Source organism: Spinacia oleracea, chromosome 5 (assembly GCF_020520425.1).
Source record: "Spinacia oleracea cultivar Varoflay chromosome 5, BTI_SOV_V1, whole genome shotgun sequence".
Lineage (NCBI taxonomy): Eukaryota > Viridiplantae > Streptophyta > Magnoliopsida > Caryophyllales > Amaranthaceae > Spinacia > Spinacia oleracea.
The window spans coordinates 67,700,601-67,708,186 of NC_079491.1; positions in this window are offsets into that span (position 1 = coordinate 67,700,601).

Here is a 7,586-nt window from a genome sequence, read left to right on the forward strand (position 1 = left end):
GGAGAGGCTCATTTTCATAAACTATCTTGAAATTCAAGAAGAGCAAAGAATAGATTCTAGTTTGAATTCTTTTGAGGTCATGTCCCAACAAGTTGTAAAAGGCTTTTTGGGAATTTCTAACCTAATGCAAGAGTCTATTAAGGAAGTTTCTGTTAGGTTATGATACATATGACAAAACATAAATCATGCGGAAAAACCATAAAGCCAGGAAACATATTATTTACACATAATCATTTAGCATAGTTTAGATGCATACTCTTTGTTGCGTGCCCTCCCTAGCTGCGCCCGAACCAAACAAGAACAAGTCTTTAGGACTCCAAGTGTCGTCCCTCCGTAGATAGTCCACAGCACGTCCGGATCCGCCTTAAGCTTGACCAACTAGAATCTCCCTTAAGGTTGCTTAGGAATTTTGGCTATTATGGTTCAAGTGTTTGGCTGATTTTGCTTAAAAACCTTACCTTTGAATACTTCAAATTGTATCTATAAATTATGACCCTAGGCACCTATTTATAGAGATATGAAAAAGGAATTATAATCCTACTAGGATGTGGATTTATTAATTAGAATCCTATTTGAACTCTAAATAATAAATTTAATCTATTAGGATTAGGATTTAATTAAGACACGAATTCCGATAGGATTAGGATTCGTTACGAACACGAGCGTCGTATGGCCACGAGCATCGCACCACCCGCGCAGGCCTTGCAGCCCACACGAGCAGTCGCTGCTCGCAGCCCACGAGCGCGCTCAGCGCGCGCGCGCCAAAGGCCTTGCTGGGCCTGGCGAGGCTGTGGCAGCTCCGTGTTTGGGCGCTCGGCTTGCTGGGCGCGGGCCTGGCTTCGTGTTGGGCCTTCATCTAGCAAGCCTCGTCCGATGCTAATCCGTACGATGCGCTTCCGATTAAATTCCCGGTTCCGGAATTCATTTCCGATACGAGCAATATTTAATATTTCCGATTCCGAAATTAATTTCCGTTTCGAACAAATATTTAATATTTCCGTTTCCGGAATTATTTTCGGATTCTGATAATATTTCCGATTCTGACAATATTTCCGTTCCCGACAATATTTCCGATTCCGGTAATATTTCCATTTCCAATAATATTTTCCGCTACGTACCATGTTTCCGTTTCCGGCAACATCTACGACTTGGATAATATTTATATTTCCGATACGATCCATATTTTCGTTTCCGGCAATATCATCGTTTCCGGAGTATTCATTTCTTGCTTGTGACGATCTCAGCTCCCACTGAAACCAAGATCCGTCGATTCCGAATATCCATAGATGGAGTATTTAATGCCATTAAATACTTGATCCGTTTACGTACTATTTGTGTGACCCTACGGGTTCAGTCAAGAGTAAGCTGTGGATTAATATCTTTAATTCCACTTGAACTGAAGCGGCCTCTAGCTAGGCATTCAGCTCACTTGATCTCACTGAATTATTAACTTGTTAATTAATACTGAACCGCATTTATTAGACTTAATATTATATGCATACTTGGACCAAGGGCATTATTTCCTTCAGTCTCCCACTTGTCCTTAGGGACAAGTGTGCATTTCCTAATTCCTTCGTCGCTCGATGCTTGCTCTTGAACATAAGGTAAGAGTTGTCATCCTTATTATGTCCAGAGGTGTTTCTCGGTTTCAGAGTTCAACTGATCAAATAAAACAGATAATCATAGCCTATGATTCATCTGAGCACGGCCATGCATTTTACAGTTTCTAGCTCTCCAAGTGCCCTTGTACAACTTTCAGCATCTCATCCCGATTTATGGGAGGAAAATCCCAATCTTGTGATCTTGAGATTAGACTTTGTTTGATAGGTGATTACCTGAGCGTTGCCTTTATAGCCTCCTTTTACGGTGCGACGGTTGGTCAACGTCAAAGTAACCAGTTCTCAAACAAGTAATCTCAAATGACTCAGGTATTGAGGATTTAGTGTCTAATAATTTTAATGAAATTTACTTATGACAGATTTTCATCTTTTACAGTAAAGTTTCATAGGTCTCTCCGATACTAGTCTTCCCAACGTAAGTATCTATGCAAATGATTATGACATTGCCATGTCCACATAGTTCAAGAAACAGAACTACTAGTCATCTTGCATTCTAGTCATCTAACATTTTCTATGCGTCCAATTTTATAGAAAACTCCGACCAGGGACCATTTTCAACTTTTGACATTCAAGTTCACTTGATAGACATTTCTTAGTCACAGGACTGGTCCTGACAGTCTATCTTGAATATATCGTCAAATTTGAAGGGACTCATCATTTAATACTAAACCAAGATTAAATGGAATATGAAAATACATTTCATATATGATAAATGTTCAACCCCAATGTTTTACAACCATGGGCCTCAAACCCATCTTCTAAAACAGTTCATGGAATTTCAAAGCTATGCTTGATTTCTAGTGCTACAATGTGAGTGTTGCTTCTCACTTGTTGCATAGGTTTAGTTATCATGCTTTGCCAATCTTAATATCCTTTTTATCGAATGTTTTTCGAGATATGATGATAAGATATTTTGAGTTTGTTTATTATGTGATCTAGTCTTTCTTACTTCGATACTGGTTCTACGAATTTTGCAATGAAGAACCATCAAGCCAGCAGACAGGTGATCTACACAAGTTCAGTGAAGAAATATTTAAAACAACTATTGCTTTCTTAGGAAATAAGTACTTTTACTTCAACTGTTTAGGTTGCTAGTGATGCTTTGTTTGGATTTACTTATCCAAGCAGTTCACAGATATGCGGAAGACTTTCCAACTATTAATTTTTAATTTCTCACGCAACAACTCATGGTCTTCAATCCATGTTGCCATTTCAAAAACACGATGCTTTTTAGCTCCTCCTTTTCAATGGTTAACTCCAAAGGAATCTTGCTTGATCCTTTGTCAGTGTTTATGCGTGTAGCATCAATATTTAGCATATCTTTATGTCCTTGAATCAAGGACTATTCCTATGTACCTTTTCAAGTACCATAAGTATTCTTGATCTTAATCTAGTTGATCTTCACTTAGATCAATAGAGATTGGTATATGTTTGTCATGCCTAAAGTCATACGATACATTTTTGGCGATCCTCATATTATATCATACATGATAAATTCTTTTGCAGAATAATTCCCAATTTAATTCTATTCATGTAACTTTAGCTCATTCTAGTTTCGGTAGATACTAAATCCAGCTAAATTCTTTGACATATAATATAGGTTAAGAATCTTACTTAGATCCTTTGATGTTTAACTTAGTAAATGCTTATACATAGTTCAAACATCCTTTACTTAGATTTATTCATATGGGTCGAATGGAGTCTTTCGTGTTTGATTTAGTAAATGCCATTTCTTAATCCAGAGCAATATTATAAGATATTTGTGAATGGATCTTAATACCCAGTATGCACTAAGTTTCGCCTTGGTCCGTCATTGATGAATGATTTCAAATCTAAGTCATTAGCATTTGAATGTTATTTCACAATAGAGAGATATGTGTGTGATACACATAGGACCAATTAAGTTTTTATGTACTCCCACTAAACTTCTTATATATCTATAAGAGTCATGTACATTTTATGAAACTAAAATACTTATTAGCTTCACTAAAATACATTTCTAATTCCCAATTGCTTGCTTAAATCTGTACTTAGATTTCATAAGCTAGCTTTCTTTTCAAGCATTTATTTGGATCCACAAATCCTATGACATACCATGTACATAGTTTCTTCCAACATTTGATTAAGGAATACGTTTTGTCATCCAATTGCCATATGTACCAATATGCAACCATTGCTTGAATTATAGACTTAAGCATTACGTTTTTGCATGAGGTTTCAGCACAATCCATACCGTGAATTTGTTTGTAACCTTTAGCAACTAATCTAGCTTTGTGTGTGAACACATTTTCATGTTTGATGGTTTTTATCCTTAAAACAAACTTGCAACCAATAGGTGTGAAACTATTCTTGCAAATCAACAAAATTTCAATTTTGTCATCAAAACATTGAGTATGTTTTATGGCCTCTAACCATTTAAAACATTTGAGTCTATATATGGCCTCTAACCATTTTAGGGAATCTATATTTCGTCATAGCTTTCTTACAAGTCATAAACTCATTAATGTACATGATAATAGTTTGACTGCAAGTTGTAGGTTTCTTCACTATCTAATAGAAGAATCTCATAGTTTTAGTGACCTGAACTCCATGTTTCTTCACTATCTAATAGAAGAATCTCATAGTTTCAGTGACTTGAACTCTATGCCTACTTGGGTATAGAACATCAAACAATAGAATATCAATAGCCACTGGAAAGTCCTTTGAATATTCTGTTCTCCTTGAAGCACTTGTAAAATCTTCTAAGAGATGTCTATTCTTTAAAGCCACTTCTAAAGTCCTTAAGAATAAGTGTTCTGATTTTCTGAAGAACTTCGAAAAGCCTCCGGAATGTCCGTTTATGTTTGTTGTTCGCCTCGAAGACTTTCGAGGTCTATTTTCTCCCACTTGTCATTTTGGAAACGAATCTCCAAAAGGATATTATTTCGAGCAAACAAACATTATGTTCCCAAAAATTCGTGGTAGAAACAATACCCTTGTGTCTCATTTGAATAAATCACAATGAAACATATATCTATATTTGGGCCTTAGTTTGTCGAATGAAAAACACTAAGCTCCCACTGAGTTTAGGAACTCTGTAGATATATTATGAAAAGATATTCTGAAATTACTTTTTAATAGCTTTGACGAATTTGGTTTAGTTTGGTGGTAGTTGAGCATTTTGTTTTAGAGATTATAGGAAAAGTCTTTATGATTCATCATTGATCGAATCAAGTACTAATTGACTTCGATCATTCCAACTTAGATATGCCATATCTTATGGAACTAGATCGTGAAATTACAACACACAATCATTGATGATCATTCTTGGCAAAGTAATCAACAACATGATCTAACCTAGATCTTTATGATTTCTTGCCAAGTGGATTTTATACTTCTGAATCTTTGAACTAGCCAAACATATTCAACTTATATCACATTTGAGTAAATAAACCTATATTCACTCAAATCCATGTGAAATAATAAAGTCATAAAATCTTTCTTTAGCTTTAAACTCTATTGTCTAGGCGTTCTAACAATAGTTCATATCTTTTGTTACTTTCAACAAGTAAGACTAGTTGTCTTAAATTGATCTAGAAATCAATCAACTTTCAAAAGTCCATCAAAATAGAGCTTTGAATGTTAACTTGTTGATATGGTCTAAGCAACAATGCTAAAGGTTAGTGGAACTTAAATCAAGAGATTGATTTGAACCTAGTAAAGTTTTATTGTTAAAGATTTGTTTGTTTTAAGCATATTGACTCAACCCGTAAATGACCATTTCATTCAAATAAACAAACAAACATTGTTTTTGTTTTTCTTGAAAGTGAGTCTTTCTGTGTTTGAAAACAGAAATTTAGGTATGCTGATTATGGAACAAAATAGCCACTAAGTTCCAGCCTTTGAAAGGACTTAAAACAAACTAGATGACCCTACAACTAATGTAGCATTTCCATGCTTCATTTCCCACTTGTAGGCCATTAGTGTAGCCTAGCTTCCATTGTTTGAGTTATTACCGAAGTAAGAACATCAAGCGGTATATGATACCAAGGAAGTTTGATTGCTAGGTCACTTCTCGTTAAACATAAACTTATAGGTAGAAATGGAATCGTAAATTCCTTTCACTTGTTCCTTGTTTTCCTATTTCTTGTACCCTTTCTTATAGTCTTAAGAATTGAATTCTTTAGTGTTGACTTTTATACTTTGTTAGACATGTCCAATGTCACTCCAACAAGGTTCTTACCATTTAATTTATGTTGAATATTTTGTTTCAACTAGATGATCTTACCAGAAGCTTCTAAAGTTCTCTAAGCATCGATCTATTCGAATGTCTAGAGACTAGACTCATTCGAGAATTAAATGGAAAAAGATATTAGGTTGTTAACCATTGGTAAAGCTGAGCGTTTAAACTCAATGCTTTATGATCTCAAAACTACAGTGTATTTTGAATTCACAAGCACCAATCGGTTTTCCATTCGACTTTGATACTCGAAAACAACCATAAAAGTCGATATAAGAAACGTACATTTTAAATTGCTCACTTTCTCTCATTTCCGTGAATCGTTCTTGGATTCACTACCAATCGAGGAAATTTACTGTTACCTTTCTAAAAGGATTTACTGTAGTGCAAGATATTTAATTATAAACAATAATTAAAACATACATTGAAGAATGCAAAGTCTAAACATTTATCATGAGTAATAACTTGAAAATTAAAGCAATCATGCAATTTAAACAAGTCATTAGCATTTTATTCGAGTTATGTGTTCCGGCAGGTGTGAATAAAATAATTCCAAGATCCTAAAATCCATTGAAGAATTAAGCACATTATGTATTTAGACTCAATTCTAAAATCTTTTAGGTAAGCAAAAGCCTTTTGCTAATAGTCTAGAAACTACTCTTGGTTGATAGGTGCGTCTAAGAACTTATTAGGTAAACCTATCGATTTTGCCACGACATAAAAGGACTCCTCACTTATATCGTTGAGTTTCACCAAAACTAACATGTACTCACAATTATTTGTGTACCTTACCCCTTTAGGACCAATAAGTAACACCTCGCTGAGCGAAAACTATTACTAGATTGATGTAAAGGATATCCAATTAAGTGTTTATTTTGGCATGGCACCTTTTAACTCAATTTTTAAGTTTGGAACTTAAGGCTCTTACTATTTTGGTTAGATTTTAAGTGAACTAAAATCCTTAATCATGCAACATAATCAAACCACAATCTCATGCATAATTAAGACATATTTAAAGCAATAAATAACCTAAAGCATGCATAAGATAAATGTGATCTAGTATGGCCCGACTTCATCTTGAAGCTTCAACTTCAAAGTACGTCATGAAAATGGATTGAAAACTCCGTCTTGAATTTCACCGTGGGAGGCGCCATTTTCTTCAAATAGGATAAGCTATAATTAAACTAATTACAACTATTTGATGGTACGCAGACCATATTTAAATTGAAAAACAAATTTGGTGCATTAGACCAATTACATTCAAATTAATGGTACACAGACCATATTTTCTATCCTATTTGGGCCATATTAGCCACTCCATAACCTGCAAAACAGTACATATACAATATATACCATTCACCCATTCATTATCATGAATGGCCTACATAGCTGGTTAGTAAAACACGTTATGCATCACATAAATATTTGCAGCAATTAATTAAGGGCACCAATAATCTACCAATTATTCAGTCCTTATTAATTCTAATCAAGTTGTTTAACCTTAAAGGATTTGTAGACCTAATCAAGAGTTTATGACTAAAAATGCTCTCACTTAAACCAATAAATTCATATGCTTTACTAATTTTAAACATAAAAATGTATTTCTAGTCTAACCGAAAACATACAAATTTAATTAAAATTTAAAGCTCATATAAATTTATAATCGAATCCATTAATTTAATTTATTTCAGTTGAATTAAACGAATTTAAATTAATTCAAGATTTAATTTTAGTAAAATAATTAGTAT